Below are 24,746 nucleotides of genomic sequence, written 5' to 3'. Positions count from 1 at the left end.
AGAGAAACAGAGGGTCTGAAACAGAGGGGCTGAAACAGAGGGGCTGAAACAGAGGGCGAGAAACAGAGGGGCTGAAACAGATGGCGAGAAACAGAGGGGCTGAAACAGAGGGCGAGAAACAGAGGGGCTGAATCAGAGGGGCTGAAACAGAGGGCGAGAAACAGATGGGCTGAAACAGAGGGCGAGAAACAGAGGGGCTGAAACAGAGGTGCTGAAACAGAGGGTGAGAAACAGAGGGGCTGAAACAGAGGGTGAGAAACAGAGGGGCTGAAACAGAGGGGCTGATTCAGAGGGGCTGAAACAGAGGGGCTGAATCAGAGGGGCTGACACAGAGGGCGAGAAACAGAGGGGCTGAAACAGAGGGCGAGAAACAGAGGAGCAGAAACAGAGGGCGAGAAACAGAGGGGCTGAAACAGAGGGGCTGAAACAGAGGGGCTGAAACAGAGAGTGCGAAACAGAGGGGCTAAAACAGAGGGCGAGAAACAGAGGGGCTGAAACAGAGGGCGAGAAACAGAGGGGTTGAAACAGAGGGCAAGAAACAGAGGGGCTGAAACCGAGTGGCTGAAACAGAAGGGCTGAAACAGAGGGGCTGAAACAGAGTGCGAGAAACACAGGGGCTGAATCAGAGGGGCTGAATCAGAGTGGCTGAAACAGAGGGGCTGAATCAGTGGGGCTGAAACAGAAGGCGAGAAACAGAGGGGCTGAAACAGAGGGCGAGAAACAGAGGGGCAGAAACAGAGGGCGAGAAACAGAGGGGCCGAAACAGAGGGGCTGAAACAGAGGGGCTGAAACAGAGGGGCTGAAACAGAGGGCAAGAAACAGAGGGGCTGAAACAGAGGGCGAGAAACAGAGGGGCTGAAACAGAGGGGCTGAAACAGAGGGGCTGAAACAGAGGGCGAGAAACAGAGGGGCTGAAACAAAGGGCGAGAAACAGAGGGGCTGAAACAGAGGGGCAGAAACAGAGGGGCTGAAACAGAGGGGCTGAATCGGAGGGGCTGAAACAGAGGGGCTGAAACAGAGGGCAAGAAACAGAGGGGCTGAAACAGAGGGGCTGAAACAGAGGGGCAGAAACAGAGGGCGAGAAACAGAGGGGCTGAAACAGAGGGGCTGAAACAGAGGGCGAGAAACAGAGGGGCTGAATCAGAGGGGCTGAATCAGAGGGGCTGAAACAGAGGGGCTGAAACAGAGGGCGAGAAACTAAGGGACTGAATCAGAGAGGCTGAAACAGAGGGGCTGAAACAGACGGGCTGAAACAGAGAGCCTGAAACAGAGGGGCTGAAACAGAGGGGCTGAAATAGAGGGGCTGACAAAGAGGGGCTGAATCAGAGGGGCTGAAACAGAGGGGCTGAATCAGAGGGGCTGAAACAGAGGGCGAGAAACAGAGGGGCTGAAACATAGGGGCTGAATCAGAGCGGCTGAAACAGAGGGGGTGAAACAGAGGGCGAGAAACAGAGAGGCTGAAACAGAGGGCGAGAAACAGAGGGGCTGAAACAGAGGGCAAGAAACAGAGGGGCTGAAACAGAGGGCGAGAAACAGAGGGGCTGAAACAGAGGGGCTGAAACAGAGGGGCTGAAACAGAGGGGCTGAAACAGAGGCCGAGAAACAGAGGGGCTGAAACAGAGGGCGAGAAACAGAGGGGCTGAAACAGAGGGCGCGAAACAGAGGGCGAGAAACAGAGGGACTGAAACAGAGGGTCTGAAACAGAGGGGCTGAAACAGAGGGTGAGAAATAAAGGGGCTGAAACAGAGGGCGAGAAACAGAGGGGCTGAAACAGAGGGCGAGAAACAGAGGGGCTGAATCAGAGGGGCTGAAACAAATGCCGAGAAACAGAGGGGCTGAAACAGAGGGCGAGAAACAGAGGGGCTGAAACAGAGGGGCTGAAACAGAGGGTGAGAAACAGAGGGGCTGAAACAGAGGGCGAGAAACAGAGGGGCTGAAACAGAGGGGCAGAAACAGAGGGTGAGAAACAGAGGGGCTGAAACAGAGGGCGAGAAACAGAGGGGCTGAAACAGAGGGGCAGAAACAGAGGGTCTGAAACAGAGGGGCTGAATCAGAGGGGCGGAAACAGAGGGCGAGAAACAGAGGGGCAGAAAAAGAGGGCAAGAAACAGAGGGGCTGAAACAGAGGGCGAGAAACAGACGGGCAGAAACAGAGAGCGAGAAACAGAGGGACAGAAACAGAGGGGCTGATACCGAGAGCGCGAAACAGAGGGACTGAAACAGAGGGCGAGAAACAGAGGGGCTGAAACAGAGTGCGAGAAACAGAGGGGCTGAAACAGAGGGCGAGAAACAGAGGGGCTGAAACAGAGGGCGAGAAACAGACGGGCAGAAACAGAGGGCGAGAAACAGAGGGACTGAAACAAAGGGGCTGAAACAGAGAGCGCGAAACAGAGGGACTGAAACAGAGGGCGAGAAACAGAGGGGCTGAAACAGCGGGCAAGAAACAGAGGGGCTGAAACAGAGGGCGAGAAACAGAGGGGCTGAAACAGAGGGCAAGAAACAGAGGGGCTGAAACAGAGTGGCTGAAACAGAGGGCGAGAAACAGATGGGCTGAATCAGACAGGCTGAATCAGATGGGTTGAAACAGAGGGGCTGAAACAGAGGGCGAGAAACAGAGTGGCTGAAACAGAGGGCGAGAAACAGAGGGCGAGAAACAGGGGCTGAAAAAGTGGGGCTGAAACAAAGGGGCTGAAACAAAGCGCCTGATACAGAGGGCGAGAAACAGAGGGGCTGAAACAGAGTGCGAGAAACAGAGGGGCTGAAACAGAGGGGCTGAAACAGTGGGGCTGAAACAGAGGGCGAGAAACAGTGAGGCTGAAACACAGGGCGAGAAACAGAGGGGCTGAAACAGAGGGCGAGAAACAGAGGGGCTGAAACAGAGGGACTGAAACAGAGGGGCTGAAAGAGAGGGGCTGAAACAGAGGGGCTGAAACAGAGGGCAAGAAACAGAGTGGCTGAAACAGAGGGCGAGAAACAGAGGGGCAGAAACAGAGGGCGAGAAACAGTGGGGCTGAAACAGAGGGGCTGAAACAGAGGGCAAGAAACAGAGGGGCTGAAACAGAGGGCGAGAAACAGAGGGGCTGAAACAGTGGGGCTGAAGCAGAGGGGCTGAAACAGAGGGCGAGAAACAGAGGGGCTGAAACAAAGGGCGAGAAACAGAGGGGCTGAAACAGAGGGGCAGAAACAGAGGGGCTGAAACAGAGGGGCTGAATCGGAGGGGCTGAAACAGAGGGGCTGAAACAGAGAGTGCGAAACAGAGGGGCTGAAACAGAGGGCGAGAAACAGAGGGGCTAAAACAGAGGGCGATAAACAGAGGGGCTGAAACAGAGGGCAAGAAACAGAGGGGCTGAAACCGAGTGGCTGAAACAGAAGGGCTGAAACAGAGTGGCTGAAACAGAGGGCGAGAAACAGAGGGGCTGAATCAGAGGGGCTGAAACAGAGGGGCTGAAACAGAGGGGCTGAATCAGAGGGGCTGAAACAGAAGGCGAGAAACAGACGGGCTGAAACAGAGGGCGAGAAACAGAGGGGCAGAAACAGAGGGCGAGAAACAGAGGGGCTGAAACAGAGGGGCTGAAACAGAGGGCAAGAAACAGAGGGGCTAAAACAGAGGGTGAGAAACAGAGGGGCTGAAACAGAGGGGCTGAAACAGAGGGGCTGAAACAGAGGGCGAGAAACAGAGGGGCTGAAACAAAGGGCGAGAAACAGAGGGGCGGAAACAGAGGGGCAGAAACAGAGGGGCTGAAACAGAGGGGCTGAATCGGAGGGGCTGAAACAGAGGGGCTGAAACAGAGGGGCTGAAACAGAGGGCAAGAAACAGAGGGGCTGAAACAGAGGGGCTGAAACAGAGGGGCAGAAACAGAGGGCGAGAAACAGAGGGGCTGAATCAGAGGGGCTGAATCAGAGGGGCTGAAACAGAGGGGCTGAAACAGAGGGCGAGAAACAGAGGGGCTGAATCAGAGGGGCTGAATCAGAGGGGCTGAAACAGAGGGGCTGAAACAGAGGGCGAGAAACTAAGGGACTAAATCAGAGGGGCTGAAACAGAGGGGCTGAAACAGACGGGCTGAAACAGAGAGCCTGAAACAGAGGGGCTGAAACAGAGGGGCTGAAACAGAGGGCGAGAAACTAAGGTACTGAATCAGAGGGGCTGAAACAGAGGGGCTGAATCAGAGGGGCTGAAACAGAGGGGCTGAATCAGAGGGGCTGAAACAGAGGGGCTGAAACAGAGGGCGAGAAACAGAGAGGCTGAAACAGAGGGCGAGAAACAGAGGGGCTGAAACAGAGGGCGAGAAACAGAGGGGCTGAAACAGAGGGGCTGAAACAGAGGGGCTGAAACAGAGGGCGAGAAACAGAGGGGCTGAAACAGATGGTGAGAAACAGAGGGGCTGAAACAGAGGGCGAGAAACAGAGGGGCTGAATCAGTGGGGCTGAAACAGAGGGCGAGAAACAGAGGGGCTGAAACAGAGGGCGAGAAACAGAGGGGCTGAAACAGAGGTGCTGAAACAGAGGGTGAGAAACAGAGGGGCTGAAACAGAGGGCGAGAGACAGAGGGGCTGAAAGAGAGGGGCTGAAACAGAGGGGCTGATTCAGAGGGGCTGAAACAGAGGGGCTGAATCAGAGGGGCTGACACAGAGTGCGAGAAACAGAGGGGCTGAAACAGAGGGCGAGAAACAGAGGAGCAGAAACAGAGGGCGAGAAACAGAGGTGCTGAAACAGAGGGGCTGAAACAGAGAGTGCGAAACAGAGGGGCTGAAACAGAGGGCGAGAAACAGAGGGGCTGAAACAGAGGGCGAGAAACAGAGGGGCTGAAACAGAGGGCAAGACACAGAGGGGCTGAAACCGAGTGGCTGAAACAGAAGGGCTGAAACAGAGGGGCTGAAACAGAGTGCGAGAAACAGAGGGGCTGAATCAGTGGGGCTGAATCAGAGGGGCTGAAACAGAGGGGCTGAATCAGAGGGGCTGAAACAGAAGGCGAGAAACAGAGGGGCTGAAACAGAGGGCGAGAAACAGAGGGGCAGAAACAGAGGGCGAGAAACAGAGGGGCCGAAACAGAGGGGCTGAAACAGAGGGGCTGAAACAGAGGGCAAGAAACAGAGGGGCTGAAACAGAGGGCGAGAAACAGAGGGGCAGAAACAGAGGGGCTGAAACAGAGGGGCTGAAACAGAGGGCGAGAAACAGAGGGGCTGAAACAAAGGGCGAGTAACAGAGGGGCTGAAACAGAGGGGCAGAAACAGAGGGGCTGAAACAGAGGGGCTGAATCGGAGGGGCTGAAACAGAGGGGCTGAAACAGAGGGCAAGAAACAGAGGGCAAGAAACAGAGGGGCTGAAACAGAGGGGCTGAAACAGAGGGGCAGAAACAGAGGGCGAGAAACAGAGGGGCTGAAACAGAGGGGCTGAAACAGAGGGCGAGAAACAGAGGGGCTGAATCAGTGGGGCTGAATCAGAGGGGCTGAAACAGAGGGGCTGAAACAGAGGGCGAGAAACTAAGGGACTGAATCAGAGAGGCTGAAACAGAGGGGCTGAAACAGACGGGCTGAAACAGAGAGCCTGAAACAGAGGGGCTGAAACAGAGGGGCTGAAATAGAGGGGCTGAAACAGAGGGGCTGAATCAGAGGGACTGAAACAGAGGGCGAGAAAGAGAGAGGCTGAAACAGAGGGCGAGAAACAGAGGGGCTGAAACAGAGGGCAAGAAACAGAGGGGCTGAAACAGAGGGCGAGAAACAGAGGGGCTGAAACAGAGGGGCTGAAACAGAGGGGCTGAAACAGAGGGCGAGAAACAGAGGGGCTGAAACAGAGGGCGAGAAACAGAGGGGCTGAAACAGAGGGCGCGAAACAGAGGGCGAGAAACAGAGGGACTGAAACAGAGGGTCTGAAACAGAGGGGCTGAAACAGAGGGGCTGAAACAGAGGGTGAGAAATAAAGGGGCTGAAACAGAGGGCGAGAAACAGAGGGGCTGAAACAGAGGGCGAGAAACAGAGGGGCTGAAACAGAGGGCGATAAACAGAGGGGCTGAAACAGAGGGGCTGAAACAGAGGGGCTGAAACAGAGGGCAAGAAATAGAGGGGCTGAAAAAGAGGGCGAGAAACAGAGGGGCTGAAACAGAGGGTGAGAAACAGAGGGGCTGAATCAGAGGGGCTGAAACAAATGCCGAGAAACAGAGGGGCTGAAACAGAGGGCGAGAAACAGAGGGGCTGAAACAGAGGGGCTGAAACAGAGGGTGAGAAACAGAGGGGCTGAAACAGAGGGCGAGAAACAGAGGGGCTGTAACAGAGGGGCAGAAACAGAGGGGCTGAATCAGAGTGGCTGATTCAGAGGGTCTGAAACAGAGGGGCTGAATCAGAGGGGCGGAAACAGAGGGCGAGAAACAGAGGGGCAGAAACAGAGGGCAAGAAACAGAGGGGCTGAAACAGAGGGCGAGAAACAGATGGGCAGAAACAGAGAGCGAGAAACAGAGGGACTGAAACAGAGGGGCTGAAACAGAGAGCGCGAAACAGAGGGATGAAACAGAGGGCGAGAAACAGAGGGGCTGAAACAGAGTGCGTGAAACAGAGGGGCTGAAACAGAGGGCGAGAAACAGACGGGCAGAAACAGAGGGCGAGAAACAGAGGGACTGAAACAAAGGGACTGAAACAGAGAGCGCCAAACAGAGGGACTGAAACAGAGGGCGAGAAACAGAGGGGCTGAAACAGCGGGCAAGAAACAGAGGGGCTGAAACAGAGGGCGAGAAACAGAGGGGCTGAAACAGAGGGCAAGAAACAGAGGGGCTGAAACAGAGTGGCTGAAACAGAGGGCGAGAAACAGATGGGCTGAATCAGACAGGCTGAATCAGATGGGCTGAAACAGAGGGGCTGAAACAGAGGGCGAGAAACAGAGTGGCTGAAACAGAGGGCGAGAAACAGAGGGCGAGAAACAGGGGCTGAAAAAGTGGGGCTGAAACAAAGGGGCTGAAACAAAGCGCCTGATACAGAGGGCGAGAAACAGAGGGGCCGAAACAGAGGGCGAGAAACAGAGGGGCTGAAACAGAGGGGCTGAAACAGTGGGGCTGAAACAGAGGGCGAGAAACAGAGAGGCTGAAACACAGGGCGAGAAACAGAGGGGCTGAAACAGAGGGCGAGAAACAGAGGGGCTGAAACAGAGGGACTGAAACAGATGGGCTGAAAGAGAGGGGCTGAAACAGAGGGGCTGAAACAGAGGGCGAGAAACAGAGTGGCTGAAACAGAGAGCGAGAAACAGAGTGGCTGAAACAGAGGGCGAGAAACAGAGGGGCTGAAACAGAGGGGCTGAAACAGAGGGGCTGAAACAGAGGGCGAGAAACAGAAGGGCTGAAACAGAGGGGCTGAAACAGAGTGCGAGAAACAGAGGGGCTGAATCAGTGGGGCTGAATCAGAGGGGCTGAAACAGAGGGGCTGAATCAGAGGGGCTGAAACAGAAGGCGAGAAACAGAGGGGCTGAAACAGAGGGCGAGAAACAGAGGGGCAGAAACAGAGGGCGAGAAACAGAGGGGCCGAAACAGAGGGGCTGAAACAGAGGGGCTGAAACAGAGGGCAAGAAACAGAGGGGCTGAAACGGAGGGCGAGAAACAGAGGGGCAGAAACAGAGGGGCTGAAACAGAGGGGCTGAAACAGAGGGCGAGAAACAGAGGGGCTGAAACAAAGGGCGAGTAACAGAGGGGCTGAAACAGAGGGGCAGAAACAGAGGGGCTGAAACAGAGGGGCTGAATCGGAGGGGCTGAAACAGAGGGGCTGAAACAGAGGGCAAGAAACAGAGGGCAAGAAACAGAGGGGCTGAAACAGAGGGGCTGAAACAGAGGGGCAGAAACAGAGGGCGAGAAACAGAGGGGCTGAAACAGAGGGGCTGAAACAGAGGGCGAGAAACAGAGGGGCTGAATCAGTGGGGCTGAATCAGAGGGGCTGAAACAGAGGGGCTGAAACAGAGGGCGAGAAACTAAGGGACTGAATCAGAGAGGCTGAAACAGAGGGGCTGAAACAGACGGGCTGAAACAGAGAGCCTGAAACAGAGGGGCTGAAACAGAGGGGCTGAAATAGAGGGGCTGAAACAGAGGGGCTGAATCAGAGGGACTGAAACAGAGGGCGAGAAACAGAGAGGCTGAAACAGAGGGCGAGAAACAGAGGGGCTGAAACAGAGGGCAAGAAACAGAGGGGCTGAAACAGAGGGCGAGAAACAGAGGGGCTGAAACAGAGGGGCTGAAACAGAGGGGCTGAAACAGAGGGCGAGAAACAGAGGGGCTGAAACAGAGGGCGAGAAACAGAGGGGCTGAAACAGAGGGCGCGAAACAGAGGGCGAGAAACAGAGGGACTGAAACAGAGGGTCTGAAACAGAGGGGCTGAAACAGAGGGGCTGAAACAGAGGGTGAGAAATAAAGGGGCTGAAACAGAGGGCGAGAAACAGAGGGGCTGAAACAGAGGGCGAGAAACAGAGGGGCTGAAACAGAGGGCGATAAACAGAGGGGCTGAAACAGAGGGGCTGAAACAGAGGGGCTGAAACAGAGGGCAAGAAATAGAGGGGCTGAAAAAGAGGGCGAGAAACAGAGGGGCTGAAACAGAGGGTGAGAAACAGAGGGGCTGAATCAGAGGGGCTGAAACAAATGCCGAGAAACAGAGGGGCTGAAACAGAGGGCGAGAAACAGAGGGGCTGAAACAGAGGGGCTGAAACAGAGGGTGAGAAACAGAGGGGCTGAAACAGAGGGCGAGAAACAGAGGGGCTGTAACAGAGGGGCAGAAACAGAGGGGCTGAATCAGAGTGGCTGATTCAGAGGGTCTGAAACAGAGGGGCTGAATCAGAGGGGCGGAAACAGAGGGCGAGAAACAGAGGGGCAGAAACAGAGGGCAAGAAACAGAGGGGATGAAACAGAGGGCGAGAAACAGACGGGCAGAAACAGAGAGCGAGAAACAGAGGGACTGAAACAGAGGGGCTGAAACAGAGAGCGCGAAACAGAGGGATGAAACAGAGGGCGAGAAACAGAGGGGCTGAAACAGAGTGCGAGAAACAGAGGGGCTGAAACAGAGGGCGAGAAACAGACGGGCAGAAACAGAGGGCGAGAAACAGAGGGACTGAAACAAAGGGGCTGAAACAGAGAGCGCGAAACAGAGGGACTGAAACAGAGGGCGAGAAACAGAGGGGCTGAAACAGCGGGCAAGAAACAGAGGGGCTGAAACAGAGGGCGAGAAACAGAGGGGCTGAAACAGAGGGCAAGAAACAGAGGGGCTGAAACAGAGTGGCTGAAACAGAGGGCGAGAAACAGATGGGCTGAATCAGACAGGCTGAATCAGATGGGCTGAAACAGAGGGGCTGAAACAGAGGGCGAGAAACAGAGTGGCTGAAACAGAGGGCGAGAAACAGGGGCTGAAAAAGTGGGGCTGAAACAAAAAGGGCTGAAACAAAGCGCCTGATACAGAGGGCGAGAAACAGAGGGGCTGAAACAGAGGGCGAGAAACAGAGGGGCTGAAACAGAGGGGCTGAAACAGTGGGGCTGAAACAGAGGGCGAGAAACAGAGAGGCTGAAACACAGGGCGAGAAACAGAGGGGCTGAAACAGAGGGCGAGAAACAGAGGGGCTGAAACAGAGGGACTGAAAAAGAGGGGCTGAAAGAGAGGGGCTGAAACAGAGTGGCTGAAACAGAGAGCGAGAAACAGAGTGGCTGAAACAGAGGGCAAGAAACAGAGGGGCTGAAACAGAGGGCGAGAAACAGAGGGGCTGAAACAGAGGGGCTGAAACAGAGGGGCGGAAACAGAGGGGCTGAAACAGAGAGCGAGAAACAGAGGGGCTGAAACAGAGGGACTGAAACAGAGGGCGAGAAACAGAGGGGCTGAAACAGAGGGCGAGAAACAGAGGGGCTGAAACAGAGGGCGAGAAACAGAGGGCGAGAAACAGAGGGACTGAAACAGAGGGTCTGAAACAGAGGGGCTGAAACAGAGGGCGAGAAACAGAGTGGCTGAAACAGAGGGCGAGAAACAGAGTGGCTGAAACAGAGAGCAAGAAACAGAGGGGCTGAAACAGAGGGGCTGAAACAGAGGGGCGGAAACAGAGGGGCTGAAACAGAGAGCGAGTAACAGAGGGGCTGAAACAGAGGGGCGGAAACAGAGGGGCTGAAACAGAGGGTGAGAAACATAGTGGCTGAAACAAATGGGCTGAAACAGTGGGGCTAAAATAGAGGGGCTGAAACAGAGGGCGAGAAATAGAGGGGCTGAAACAGAGGGCGAGAAACCGGGAGGCTGAAACAGAGGGCGAGAAACAGAGGGGCTGAAACAGAGGGCGAGAAACAGAGGGGCTGAAACAGAGGTGCTGAAACAGAGGGGCTGAAACAGAGGGCGAGGAACAGAGGGGCTGAAACAGAGGGCGAGAAACAGAGGGGCTGAAACAGAGGGCGAGAAACAGAGGGGCTGAAACAGAGGGGCTGAAACAGACGGGCTGAAACAGAGGGCGAGAAACAGAGGGGCTGAAACAGAGGGCGAGAAACAGAGGAGCTGAATCAGAGGGGCTGAAACAGAGGGCGAGAAACAGAGGGGCTGAAACAGAGGGGCTGAAACAGAGGGGCTGAAACAGAGGGGCTGAAACAGAGGGCGAGAAACAGAGTGGCTGAATCAGAGGGGCTGAATCAGAGGGGCTGAAACAGACGGCCTGAATCAGAGGGGCTGAAACAGAAGGCGAGAAACAGAGGGGCTGAAAGAGAGGGCCTGAATCAGAGGGGCTGAAACAGAAGGCGAGAAAAAGAGGGGCTGAAACAGAGGGCGAGAAACAGAGGGGCAGAAACAGACGGGCTGAAACAGAGAGTGCGAAACAGAGGGGCTGAAACAGAGGTCGAGAAACAGAGGGGCTAAAACAGAGGGCGATAAACAGAGGGGCTGAAACAGAGGGCAAGAAACAGAGGGGCTGAAATCGAGTGGCTGAAACAAAGGGCGAGAAACAGAGGGGCTGAATCAGAGGGGCTGAAACAGAGGGGCTGAAACAGAGGGTCTGAATCAGAGGGGCTGAAACAGAAGGCGAGAAACAGACGGGCTGAAACAGAGGGCGAGAAACAGAGGGGCAGAAACAGAGGGCGAGAAACAGAGGAGCTGAAACAGAGGGGCTGAAACAGAGGGCAAGAAACAGAGGGGCTGAAACAGAGGGCGAGAAACAGAGGGGCTGAAACAGAGGGGCTGAAACAGAGGGGCTGAAACAGAGGGCGAGAAACAGAGGGGCTGAAACAAAGGGCGAGAAACAGAGGGGCGGAAACAGAGGGGCAGAAACAGAGGGGCTGAATCAGAGGGGCTGAATCAGAGGGGCTGAATCAGAGGGGCTGAAACAGAGGGGCTGAAACAGAGGGCGAGAAACTAAGGGACTGAATCAGAGGGGCTGAAACAGAGGGGCTGAAACAGACGGGCTGAAACAGAGAGCCTGAAACAGAGGGGCTGAAACAGAGGGGCTGAAATAGAGGGGCTGAAACAGAGGGGCTGAAACAGAGGGCGAGAAACTAAGGTACTGAATCAGAGGGGCTGAAACAGAGGGGCTGAATCAGAGGGGCTGAAACAGAGGGGCTGAAACAGAGGGCGAGAAACAGAGGGGCTGAAACAGAGGGCGAGAAACAGAGGGGCTGAAACTGAGGGACTGAAACAGAGGGCGAGAAAGAGAGGGGCTGAAACAGAGGGCGAGAAACAGAGGGGCTGAAACAGAGGGGCTGAAACAGAGGGGCGGAAACAGAGGGGCTGAAACAGAGAGCGAGAAACAGAGGGGCTGAAACAGAGGGGCGGACACAGAGGGGCTGAAACAGAGGATGAGAAACATAGTGGCTGAAACAAAGGGGCTGAAACAGTGGGGCGAAAATAGAGGGGCTGAAACAGAGGGCGAGAAATAGAGGGGCTGAAACAGAGGGCGAGAAACCGGGAGGCTGAAACAGAGGGCGAGAAACAGAGGGGCTGAAACAGAGGGCGAGAAACAGAGGGGCTGAAACAGAGGTGCTGAAACAGAGGGGCTGAAACAGAGGGCGAGAAACAGAGGGGCTGAAACAGAGGGCGAGAAACAGAGGGGCTGAAACAGAGGGCGAGAAACAGAGGGGCTGAAACAGAGGGGCTGAAACAGACGGGCTGAAACAGAGGGCGAGAAACAGAGGGGCTGAAACAGAGGGCGAGAAACAGAGGGGCTGAATCAGAGGGGCTGAAACAGAGGGCGAGAAACAGAGGGGCTGAAACAGAGGGGCTGAAACAGAGGGGCTGAAACAGAGGGGCTGAAACAGAGGGGCTGAAAAAGAAGGCGAGAAACAGAGGTGCTGAAAGAGAGGGCCTGAATCAGAGGGGCTGAAACAGAAGGCGAGAAACAGAGGGGCTGAAACAGAGGGCGAGAAACAGAGGGGCAGAAACAGAGGGCGAGAAACAGTGGGGCTGAAACAGAGGGGCTGAAACAGAGGGCAAGAAACAGTGGGGCTGAAACAGAGGGCGAGAAACAGAGGGGCTGAAACAGAGGGGCTGAAGCAGAGGGGCTGAAACAGAGGGCGAGAAACAGAGGGGCTGAAACAAAGAGCGAGAAACAGAGGGGCTGAAACAGAGGGGCAGAAACAGTGGGGCTGAAACAGAGGGGCTGAATCGGAGGGGCTGAAACAGAGGGGCTGAAACAGAGGGGCTGAAACAGAGAGTGCGAAACAGAGGGGCTGAAACAGAGGGCGAGAAACAGGGGGGCTAAAACAGAGGGTGATAAACAGAGGGGCTGAAACAGAGGGCAAGAAACAGAGGGGCTGAAATCGAGTGGCTGAAACAGAAGGGCTGAAACAGAGTGGCTGAAACAGAGGGCGAGAAACAGAGGGGCTGAATCAGAGGGGCTGAAACAGAGGGGCTGAAACAGAGGGGCTGAAACAGAGGGGCTGAAACAGAAGGCGAGAAACAGACGGGCTGAAACAGAGGGCGAGAAACAGAGGGGCAGAAACAGAGGGCGAGAAACAGAGGGGCTGAAACAGAGGGGCTGAAACAGAGGGCAAGAAACAGAGGGGCTGAAACAGAGGGCGAGAAACAGAGGGGCTGAAACAGAGGGGCTGAAACAGAGGGCGAGAAACAGAGGGGCTGAAACAAAGGGCGAGAAACAGAGGGGCGGAAACAGAGGGGCAGAAACAGAGGGGCTGAAACGGAGGGGCTGAATCAGAGGGGCTGAAACAGAGGGGCTGAAACAGAGGGGCTGAAACAGAGGGCAAGAAACAGGGGGGCTGAAACAGAGGGGCTGAAACAGAGGGGCAGAAACAGAGGGCGAGAAACAGAGGGGCTGAATCAGAGGGGCTGAATCAGAGGGGCTGAAACAGAGGGGCTGAAACAGAGGGCGAGAAACAGAGGGGCTGAATCAGAGGGGCTGAATCAGAGGGGCTGAAACAGAGGGGCTCAAACAGAGGGCGAGAAACTAAGGGACTGAATCAGAGGGGCTGAAACAGAGGGGCTGAAACAGACGGGCTGAAACAGAGAGCATGAAACAGAGGGGCTGAAACAGAGGGGCTGAAATAGAGGGGCTGAAACAGAGGGGCTGAAACAGAGGGCGAGAAACTAAGGTACTGAATCAGAGGGGCTGAAACAGAGGGGCTGAATCAGAGAGGCTGAAACAGAGGGGCTGAAACAGAGGGCGAGAAACAGAGGGGCTGAAACAGAGGGCGAGAAACAGAGGGCGAGAAACAGAGGGACTGAAACAGAGGGTCTGAAACAGAGGGGCTGAAACAGAGGGCGAGAAACAGAGTGGCTGAAACAGAGGGCGAGAAACAGAGTGGCTGAAACAGAGGGCAAGAAACAGAGGGGCTGAAACAGAGGGCGAGAAACAGATGGGCTGAAACAGAGGGGCTGAAACAGAGGGGCGGAAACAGAGGGGCTGAAACAGAGAGCGAGAAACAGAGGGGCTGAATCAGAGGGGCTGAAACAGAGGGCGAGAAAGAGAGTGGCTGAAACAGAGGGCGAGAAACAGAGGGCGAGAAACAGAGGGGCTGAAAAAGTGGGGCTGAAACAAAGGGGCTGAAACAAAGCGCCTGATACAGAGGGCGAGAAACAGAGGGGCTGAAACAGAGGGCGAGAAACAGAGGGGCTGAAACAGAGGGGCTACAACAGTGGGGCTGAAACAGAGGGCGAGAAACAGACAGGCTGAAACACAGGGCGAGAAACAGAGGGGCTGAAACAGAGGGCGAGAAACAGAGGGGCTGAAACAGAGGGACTGAAACAGAGGGGCTGAAACAGAGGGGCTGAAACAGAGGGCGAGAAACAGAGTGTCTGAAACAGAGGGCAAGAAACAGAGGGGCTGAAACAGAGGGCGAGAAAAAGAGGGGCTGAAACAGAGGGGCTGAAACAGAGGGGCGGAAACAGAGGGGCTGAAACAGAGAGCGAGAAACAGAGGGGCTGAAACAGAGGGGCTGAAACAGAGGGCGAGAAACAGAGGGGCTGAAACAGAGGGCGAGAAACAGAGGGGCTGAAACAGAGGGCGAGAAACAGAGGGCGAGAAACAGAGGGACTGAAACAGAGGATCTGAAACAGAGGGGCTGAAACAGAGGGCGAGAAACAGAGTGGCTGAAACAGAGGGCGAGAAACAGAGTGGCTGAAACAGAGGGCAAGAAACAGAGGGGCTGAAACAGAGGGCGAGAAACAGAGGGGCTGAAACAGAGGGGCTGAAAGAGAGGGGCGGAAACAGAGGGGCTGAAACAGAGAGCGAGAAACAGAGGGGCTGAAACAGAGGAGCGGAAACAGAGGGGCTGAAACAGAGGGTGAGAAACATAGTGGCTGAAACAAAAGGGCTGAAACAGTGGGGCTAAAATAGAGGGGCTGAAACAGAGGGCGAGAAATAGAGGGGCTGAAACAGAGGGCGAGAAACCGGGAGGCTGAAACAGAGGGCGAGAAACAGAGGGGCTGAAACAGAGGGCGAGAAACAGAGGGGCTGAAACAGAGGTGCTGAAACAGAGGGGCTGAAACAGAGGGCGAGAAACAGAGGGGCTGAAACAGAGGGCGAGAAACAGAGGGGCTGAAACAGAGGGCGAGAAACAGAGGGGCTGAAACAGAGGGGCTGAAACAGAGGGGCTGAAACAGAGGGCGAGAAACAGAGGGGCTGAAACAGAGGGCGAGAAACAGAGGGGCTGAATCAGAGGGGCTAAAACAGAGGGCGAGAAACAGAGGGGCTGAAACAGAGGGGCTGAAACAGAGGGGCTGAAACAGAGGGGCTGAAACAGAGGGCGAGAAACAGAGGGGCTGAATCAGAGGAGCTGAATCAGAGGGGCTGAAACAGAGGGCCTGAATCAGAGGGGCTGAAACAGAAGGCGAGAAACAGAGGGGCTGAAAGAGAGGGCCTGAATCAGAGGGGCTGAAACAGAAGGCGAGAAACAGAGGGGCTGAAACAGAGGGCGAGAAACAGAGGGGCAGAAACAGAGGGCGAGAAACAGTGGGGCTGAAACAGAGGGGCTGAAACAGAGGGCAAGAAACAGTGGGGCTGAAACAGAGGGCGAGAAACAGAGGGGCTGAAACAGAGGGGCTGAAGCAGAGGGGCTGAAACAGAGGGCGAGAAACAGAGGGGCTGAAACAAAGGGCGAGAAACAGAGGGGCTGAAACAGAGGGGCAGAAACAGTGGGGCTGAAACAGAGGGGCTGAATCGGAGGGGCTGAAACAGAGGGGCTGAAACAGAGGGGCTGAAACAGAGAGTGCGAAACAGAGGGGCTGAAACAGAGGGGCTGAAACAAAGGGCGAGAAACAGAGGGGCTGAAACAGAGGGGCAGAAACAGTGGGGCTGAAACAGAGGGGCTGAATCGGAGGGGCTGAAACAGAGGGGCTGAAACAGAGGGGCTGAAACAGAGAGTGCGAAACAGAGGGGCTGAAACAGAGGGCGAGAAACAGGGGGGCTAAAACAGAGGGTGATAAACAGAGGGGCTGAAACAGAGGGCAAGAAACAGAGGGGCTGAAATCGAGTGGCTGAAACAGAAGGGCTGAAACAGAGTGGCTGAAACAGAGGGCGAGAAACAGAGGGGCTGAATCAGAGGGGCTGAAACAGAGGGGCTGAAACAGAGGGGCTGAAACAGAGGGGCTGAAACAGAAGGCGAGAAACAGACGGGCTGAAACAGAGGGCGAGAAACAGAGGGGCAGAAACAGAGGGCGAGAAACAGAGGGGCTGAAACAGAGGGGCTGAAACAGAGGGCAAGAAACAGAGGGGCTGAAACAGAGGGCGAGAAACAGAGGGGCTGAAACAGAGGGGCTGAAACAGAGGGCGAGAAACAGAGGGGCTGAAACAAAGGGCGAGAAACAGAGGGGCGGAAACAGAGGGGCAGAAACAGAGGGGCTGAAACGGAGGGGCTGAATCAGAGGGGCTGAAACAGAGGGGCTGAAACAGAGGGGCTGAAACAGAGGGCAAGAAACAGGGGGGCTGAAACAGAGGGGCTGAAACAGAGGGGCAGAAACAGAGGGCGAGAAACAGAGGGGCTGAATCAGAGGGGCTGAATCAGAGGGGCTGAAACAGAGGGGCTGAAACAGAGGGCGAGAAACAGAGGGGCTGAATCAGAGGGGCTGAATCAGAGGGGCTGAAACAGAGGGGCTCAAACAGAGGGCGAGAAACTAAGGGACTGAATCAGAGGGGCTGAAACAGAGGGGCTGAAACAGACGGGCTGAAACAGAGAGCATGAAACAGAGGGGCTGAAACAGAGGGGCTGAAATAGAGGGGCTGAAACAGAGGGGCTGAAACAGAGGGCGAGAAACTAAGGTACTGAATCAGAGGGGCTGAAACAGAGGGGCTGAATCAGAGAGGCTGAAACAGAGGGGCTGAAACAGAGGGCGAGAAACAGAGGGGCTGAAACAGAGGGCGAGAAACAGAGGGCGAGAAACAGAGGGACTGAAACAGAGGGTCTGAAACAGAGGGGCTGAAACAGAGGGCGAGAAACAGAGTGGCTGAAACAGAGGGCGAGAAACAGAGTGGCTGAAACAGAGGGCAAGAAACAGAGGGGCTGAAACAGAGGGCGAGAAACAGATGGGCTGAAACAGAGGGGCTGAAACAGAGGGGCGGAAACAGAGGGGCTGAAACAGAGAGCGAGAAACAGAGGGGCTGAATCAGAGGGGCTGAAACAGAGGGCGAGAAAGAGAGTGGCTGAAACAGAGGGCGAGAAACAGAGGGCGAGAAACAGAGGGGCTGAAAAAGTGGGGCTGAAACAAAGGGGCTGAAACAAAGCGCCTGATACAGAGGGCGAGAAACAGAGGGGCTGAAACAGAGGGCGAGAAACAGAGGGGCTGAAACAGAGGGGCTACAACAGTGGGGCTGAAACAGAGGGCGAGAAACAGACAGGCTGAAACACAGGGCGAGAAACAGAGGGGCTGAAACAGAGGGCGAGAAACAGAGGGGCTGAAACAGAGGGACTGAAACAGAGGGGCTGAAACAGAGGGGCTGAAACAGAGGGCGAGAAACAGAGTGTCTGAAACAGAGGGCAAGAAACAGAGGGGCTGAAACAGAGGGCGAGAAAAAGAGGGGCTGAAACAGAGGGGCTGAAACAGAGGGGCGGAAACAGAGGGGCTGAAACAGAGAGCGAGAAACAGAGGGGCTGAAACAGAGGGGCTGAAACAGAGGGCGAGAAACAGAGGGGCTGAAACAGAGGGCGAGAAACAGAGGGGCTGAAACAGAGGGCGAGAAACAGAGGGCGAGAAACAGAGGGACTGAAACAGAGGATCTGAAACAGAGGGGCTGAAACAGAGGGCGAGAAACAGAGTGGCTGAAACAGAGGGCGAGAAACAGAGTGGCTGAAACAGAGGGCAAGAAACAGAGGGGCTGAAACAGAGGGCGAGAAACAGAGGGGCTGAAACAGAGGGGCTGAAAGAGAGGGGCGGAAACAGAGGGGCTGAAACAGAGAGCGAGAAACAGAGGGGCTGAAACAGAGGAGCGGAAACAGAGGGGCTGAAACAGAGGGTGAGAAACATAGTGGCTGAAACAAAAGGGCTGAAACAGTGGGGCTAAAATAGAGGGGCTGAAACAGAGGGCGAGAAATAGAGGGGCTGAAACAGAGGGCGAGAAACCGGGAGGCTGAAACAGAGGGCGAGAAACAGAGGGGCTGAAACAGAGGGCGAGAAACAGAGGGGCTGAAACAGAGGTGCTGAAACAGAGGGGCTGAAACAGAGGGCGAGAAACAGAGGGGCTGAAACAGAGGGCGAGAAACAGAGGGGCTGAAACAGAGGGCGAGAAACAGAGGGGCTGAAACAGAGGGGCTGAAACAGAGGGGCTGAAACAGAGGGCGAGAAACAGAGGGGCTGAAACAGAGGGCGAGAAACAGAGGGGCTGAATCAGAGGGGCTAAAACAGAGGGCGAGAAACAGAGGGGCTGAAACAGAGGGGCTGAAACAGAGGGGCTGAAACAGAGGGGCTGAAACAGAGGGCGAGAAACAGAGGGGCTGAATCAGAGGAGCTGAATCAGAGGGGCTGAAACAGAGGGCCTGAATCAGAGGGGCTGAAACAGAAGGCGAGAAACAGAGGGGCTGAAAGAGAGGGCCTGAATCAGAGGGGCTGAAACAGAAGGCGAGAAACAGAGGGGCTGAAACAGAGGGCGAGAAACAGAGGGGCAGAAACAGAGGGCGAGAAACAGTGGGGCTGAAACAGAGGGGCTGAAACAGAGGGCAAGAAACAGTGGGGCTGAAACAGAGGGCGAGAAACAGAGGGGCTGAAACAGAGGGGCTGAAGCAGAGGGGCTGAAACAGAGGGCGAGAAACAGAGGGGCTGAAACAAAGGGCGAGAAACAGAGGGGCTGAAACAGAGGGGCAGAAACAGTGGGGCTGAAACAGAGGGGCTGAATCGGAGGGGCTGAAACAGAGGGGCTGAAACAGAGGGGCTGAAACAGAGAGTGCGAAACAGAGGGGCTGAAACAGAGGGCGAGAAACAGAGGGGCTAAAACAGAGGGCGATAAACAGAGGGGCTGAAACAGAGGGCAAGAAACAGAGGGGCTGAAACCGAGTGGCTGAAACAGAAGGGCTGAAACAGAGGGACTGAAACAGAGGGCGAGAAACAGAGGGGCTGAATCAGAGGGGCTGAAACAGAGGGGCTGAAACAGAGGGGCTGAATCAGAGGGGCTGAAACAGAAGGCGAGAAACAGACGGGCTGAAACAGAGGGCGAGAAACAGAGGGGCTGAAACAGAGGGCGAGAAACAGAGGGGCTGAAACAGAGGGGCTGAAACAGAGGGCAAGAAACAGAGGGGCTGAAACAGAGGGCGAGAAACAGAGGGGCTGAAACAGAGGGGCTGAAACAGAGGGGCTGAAACAGAGAGCGAGAAACAGAGGGGCTGAAACAAAGGGCGAGAAACAGAGGGGCGGAAACAGAGGGGCTGAAACAGAGGGGCTGAAACAGAGGGGCTGAATCGGAGGGGCTGAAACAGAGGGGCTGAAACAGAGGGGCTGAAACAGAGGGCAAGAAACAGGGGGGCTGAAACAGAGGGGCTGAAACAGAGGGGTAGAAACAGAGGGCGAGAAACAGAGGGGCTGAATCAGAGGGGCTGAATGAGAGGGGCTGAAACAGAGGGGCTGAAACAGAGGGCGAGAAACAGAGGGGCTGAATCAGAGGGGCTCAATCAGAGGGGCTGAAACAGAGGGGCTGAAACAGAGGGCGAGAAACTAAGGGACTGTATCAGAGGGGCTGAAACAGAGGGGCTGAAACAGACGGGCTGAAACAGAGAGCCTGAAACAGAGGGGCTGAAACAGAGGGGCTGAAATTGAGGGGCTGAAACAGAGGGGCTGAAATAGAGGGCGAGAAACTAAGGTACTGAATCAGAGGGGCTGAAACAGAGGGGCTGAATCAGAGGGGCTGAAACAGAGGGGCTGAAACAGAGGGCGAGAAACAGAGGGGCTGAAACAGAGGGCGAGAAACAGAGGGCGAGAAACAGAGGGACTGAAACAGAGGGTCTGAAACAGAGGGGCTGAAACAGAGGGCGAGAAACAGAGTGGCTGAAAAAGAGCGCGAGAAACAGAGTGGCTGAAACAGAGGGCAAGAAACAGAGGGGCTGAAACAGAGGGCGAGAAACAGAGGGGCTGAAACAGAGGGGCTGAAACAGAGGGGCGGAAACAGAGGGGCTGAAACAGAGAGCGAGAAACAGAGGGGCTGAAACAGAGCGGCGGAAACAGAGGGGCTGAAACAGAGGGTGAGAAACATAGTGGCTGAAACAAAGGGGCTGAAACAGTGGGGCTAAAATAGAGGGGCTGAAACAGAGGGCGAGAAATAGAGGGGCTGAAACAGAGGGCGAGAAACCAGGAGGCTGAAACAGAGGGCGAGAAACAGAGGGGCTGTAACAGAGGGCGAGAAACAGAGGGGCTGAAACAGAGGTGCTGAAACAGAGGGGCTGAAACAGAGGGCGAGAAACAGAGGGGCTGAAACAGAGGGCGAGAAACAGAGGGGCTGAAACAGAGGGCGAGAAACAGAGGGGCTGAAACAGAGGGGCTGAAACAGAGGGGCTGAAACAGAGGGCGAGAAACAGAGGGGCTGAAACAGAGGGCGAGAAACAGAGGGGCTGAATCAGAGCGGCTGAATCAGAGGGCGAGAAACAGAGGGGCTGAAACAGAGGGCGAGAAACAGAGGGGCTGAATCAGAGGGGCTGAATCAGAGGGGCTGATACAGAGGGCCTGAATCAGAGGGGCTGAAACAGAAGGCGAGAAACAGAGGGGCTGAAAGAGAGGGCCTGAATCAGAGGGGCTGAAACAGAAGGCGAGAAACAGAGGGGCTGAAACAGAGGGCGAGAAACAGAGGGGCAGAAACAGAGGGCGAGAAACAGTGGGGCTGAAACAGAGGGGCTGAAACAGAGGGCAAGAAACAGAGGGGCTGAAACAGAGGGCGAGAAACAGAGGGGCTGAAACAGAGGGGCTGAAGCAGAGGGGCTGAAACAGAGGGCGAGAAACAGAGGGGCTGAAACAAAGGGCGAGAAACAGAGGGGCTGAAACAGAGGGGCAGAAACAGAGGGGCTGAAACAGAGGGGCTGAATCGGAGGGGCTGAAACAGAGGGGCTGAAACAGAGGTGCTGAAACCGAGAGTGCGAAACAGAGGGGCTGAAACAGAGGGCGAGAAACAGAGGGGCTAAAACAGAGGGCAATAAACAGAGGGGCTGAAACAGAGGGCAAGAAACAGAGGGGCTGAAACCGAGTGGCTGCAACAGAAGGGCTGAAACAGAGGGGCTGAAACAGAGGGCGAGAAACAGAGGGGCTGAATCAGAGGGGCTGAAACAGTGGGTCTGAAACAGAGGGGCTGAATCAGAGGGGCTGAAAGAGAAGGCGAGAAACAGACGGGCTGAAACAGAGGGCGAGAAACAGAGGGGCAGAAACAGAGGGCGAGAAACAGAGGGGCTGAAACAGAGGGGCTGAAACAGAGGGCAAGAAACAGAGGGGCTGAAACAGAGGGCGAGAAACAGAGGGGCTGAAACAGAGGGGCTGAAACAGCGGGCAAGAAACAGAGGGGCTGAAACAAAGGGGCTGAAACAGAGGGGCAGAAACAGAGGGCGAGAAACAGAGGGGCTGAATCAGAGGGGCTGAATCAGAGGGGCTGAAACAGAGGGGCTGAAACAGAGGGCGAGAAACAGAGGGGCTGAATCAGAGGGGCTGAATCAGAGGGGCTGAAACAGAGGGGCTGAAACAGAGGGCGAGAAACTAAGGGACTGAATCAGAGGGGCTGAAACAGAGGGGCTGAAACAGACGGGCTGAAACAGAGCGGCTGAAACAGAGGGGCTGAATCGGAGAGGCTGAAACAGAGGGGCTGAAACAGAGGTGCTGAAACCGAGAGTGCGAAACAGAGGGGCTGAAACAGAGGGGCTGAAACAGAGGGCGAGAAACAGAGGGGCTGAATCAGAGGGGCTGAATCAGAGGGGCTGAAACAGAGGGTCTGAAACAGAGGGGCTGAAACAGAGGGCGAGAAACTAAGGGACTGTATCAGAGGGGCTGAAACAGAGGGGCTGAAACAGACGGGCTGAAACAGAGAGCCTGAAACAGAGGGGCTGAAACAGAGGGGCTGAAATTGAGGGGCTGAAACAGAGGGGCTGAAATAGAGGGCGAGAAACTAAGGTACTGAATCAGAGGGGCTGAAACAGAGGGGCTGAATCAGAGGGGCTGAAACAGAGGGCGAGAAACCGGGAGGCTGAAACAGAGGGCGAGAAACAGAGGGGCTGAAACAGAGGGTCTGAAACAGAGGGGCTGAAACAGAGGTGCTGAAACAGAGGGGCTGAAACAGAGGGCGAGAAACAGAGGGGCTGAAACAGAGGGCGAGAAACAGAGGGGCTGAAACAGAGGGCGAGAAACAGAGGGGCTGAAACAGAGGGCGAGAAACAGAGGGGCTGAAACAGAGGGGCTGAAACAGAGGGACTGAAACAGAGGGCGAGAAACAGAGGGGCTGAAACAGAGGGCGAGAAACAGAGGGGCTGAATCAGAGGGGCTGAATCAGAGGGCGAGAAACAGAGGGGCTGAAACAGAGGGGCTGAAACAGAGGGCGAGAAACAGAGGGGCTGAATCAGAGGGGCTGAATCAGAGGGGCTGATACAGAGGGCCTGAATCAGAGGGGCTGAAACAGAAGGCGAGAAAAAGAGGGGCTGAAAGAGAGGGCCTGAATCAGAGGGGCTGAAACAGAAGGCGAGAAACAGAGGGGCTGAAACAGAGGGCGAGAAACAGAGGGGCAGAAACAGAGGGCGAGAAACAGTGGGGCTGAAACAGAGGGGCTGAAACAGAGGGCAAGAAACAGAGGGGCTGAAACAGAGGGCGAGAAACAGAGGGGCTGAAACAGAGGGGCTGAAGCAGAGGGGCTGAAACAGAGGGCGAGAAACAGAGGGGCTGAAACAAAGGGCGAGAAACAGAGGGGCTGAAACAGAGGGTCAGAAACAGAGGGGCTGAAACAGAGGGGCTGAATCGGAGGGGCTGAAACAGAGGGGCTGAAACAGAGGTGCTGAAACCGAGAGTGCGAAACAGAGGGGCTGAAACAAAGGGCGAGAAACAGAGGGGCTAAAACAGAGGGCGATAAACAGAGGGGCTGAAACAGAGGGCAAGAAACAGAGGGGCTGAAACCGAGTGGCTGCAACAGAAGGGCTGAAACAGAGGGGCTGAAACAGAGGGCGAGAAACAGAGGGGCTGAATCAGAGGGGCTGAAACAGTGGGTCTGAAGCAGAGGGGCTGAATCAGAGGGGCTGAAAGAGAAGGCGAGAAACAGACGGGCTGAAACAGAGGGCGAGAAACAGAGGGGCAGAAACAGAGGGCGAGAAACAGAGGGGCTGAAACAGAGGGGCTGAAACAGAGGGCGAGAAACTAAGGGACTGAAACAGAGGGGCGGAAACAGAGGGGCTGAAACAGAGAGCGAGAAACAGAGGGGCTGAAACAGAGCGGCGGAAACAGAGGGGCTGAAACAGAGGGTGAGAAACATAGTGGCTGAAACAAAGGGGCTGAAACAGTGGGGCTAAAATAGAGGGGCTGAAACAGAGGGCGAGAAATAGAGGGGCTGAAACAGAGGGCGAGAAACCGGGAGGCTGAAACAGAGGGCGAGAAACAGAGGGGCTGAAACAGAGGGCGAGAAACAGAGGGGCTGAAACAGAGGTGCTGAAACAGAGGGGCTGAAACAGAGGGCGAGAAACAGAGGGGCTGAAACAGAGGGCGAGAAACAGAGGGGCTGAAACAGAGGGCGAGAAACAGAGGGGCTGAAACAGAGGGCGAGAAACAGAGGGGCTGAAACAGAGGGGCTGAAACAGAGGGGCTGAAACAGAGGGCGAGAAACAGAGGGGCTGAAACAGAGGGCGAGAAACAGAGGGGCTGAATCAGAGGGGCTGAATCAGAGGGCGAGAAACAGAGGGGCTGAAACAGAGGGGCTGAAACAGAGGGCGAGAAACAGAGGGGCTGAATCAGAGGGGCTGAATCAGAGGGGCTGATACAGAGGGCCTGAATCAGAGGGGCTGAAACAGAAGGCGAGAAACAGAGGGGCTGAAAGAGAGGGCCTGAATCAGAGGGGCTGAAACAGAAGGCGAGAAACAGAGGGGCTGAAACAGAGGGCGAGAAACAGAGGGGCAGAAACAGAGGGCGAGAAACAGTGGGGCTGAAACAGAGGGGCTGAAACAGAGGGCAAGAAACAGAGGGGCTGAAACAGAGGGCGAGAAACAGAGGGGCTGAAACAGAGGGGCTGAAGCAGAGGGGCTGAAACAGAGGGCGAGAAACAGAGGGGCTGAAACAAAGGGCGAGAAACAGAGGGGCTGAAACAGAGGGGCAGAAACAGAGGGGCTGAAACAGAGGGGCTGAATCGGAGGGGCTGAAACAGAGGGGCTGAAACAGAGGTGCTGAAACCGAGAGTGCGAAACAGAGGGGCTGAAACAGAGGGCGAGAAACAGAGGGGCTAAAACAGAGGGCGATAAACAGAGGGGCTGAAACAGAGGGCAAGAAACAGAGGGGCTGAAACCGAGTGTCTGCAACAGAAGGGCTGAAACAGAGGGGCTGAAACAGAGGGCGAGAAACAGAGGGGCTGAATCAGAGGGGCTGAAACAGTGGGTCTGAAACAGAGGGGCTGAATCAGAGGGGCTGAAAGAGAAGGCGAGAAACAGACGGGCTGAAACAGAGGGCGAGAAACAGAGGGGCAGAAACAGAGGGCGAGAAACAGAGGGGCTGAAACAGAGGGGCTGAAACAGAGGGCAAGAAACAGAGGGGCTGAAACAGAGGGCGAGAAACAGAGGGGCTGAAACAGAGGGGCTGAAACAGCGGGCAAGAAACAGAGGGGCTGAAACAAAGGGGCTGAAACAGAGGGGCAGAAACAGAGGGCGAGAAACAGAGGGGCTGAATCAGAGGCGCTGAATCAGAGGGG

This window comes from Chiloscyllium punctatum, unplaced genomic scaffold (assembly GCF_047496795.1).
Source record: "Chiloscyllium punctatum isolate Juve2018m unplaced genomic scaffold, sChiPun1.3 scaffold_54, whole genome shotgun sequence".
NCBI lineage: Eukaryota > Metazoa > Chordata > Chondrichthyes > Orectolobiformes > Hemiscylliidae > Chiloscyllium > Chiloscyllium punctatum.
This window is presented reverse-complemented; position numbering follows the sequence as displayed.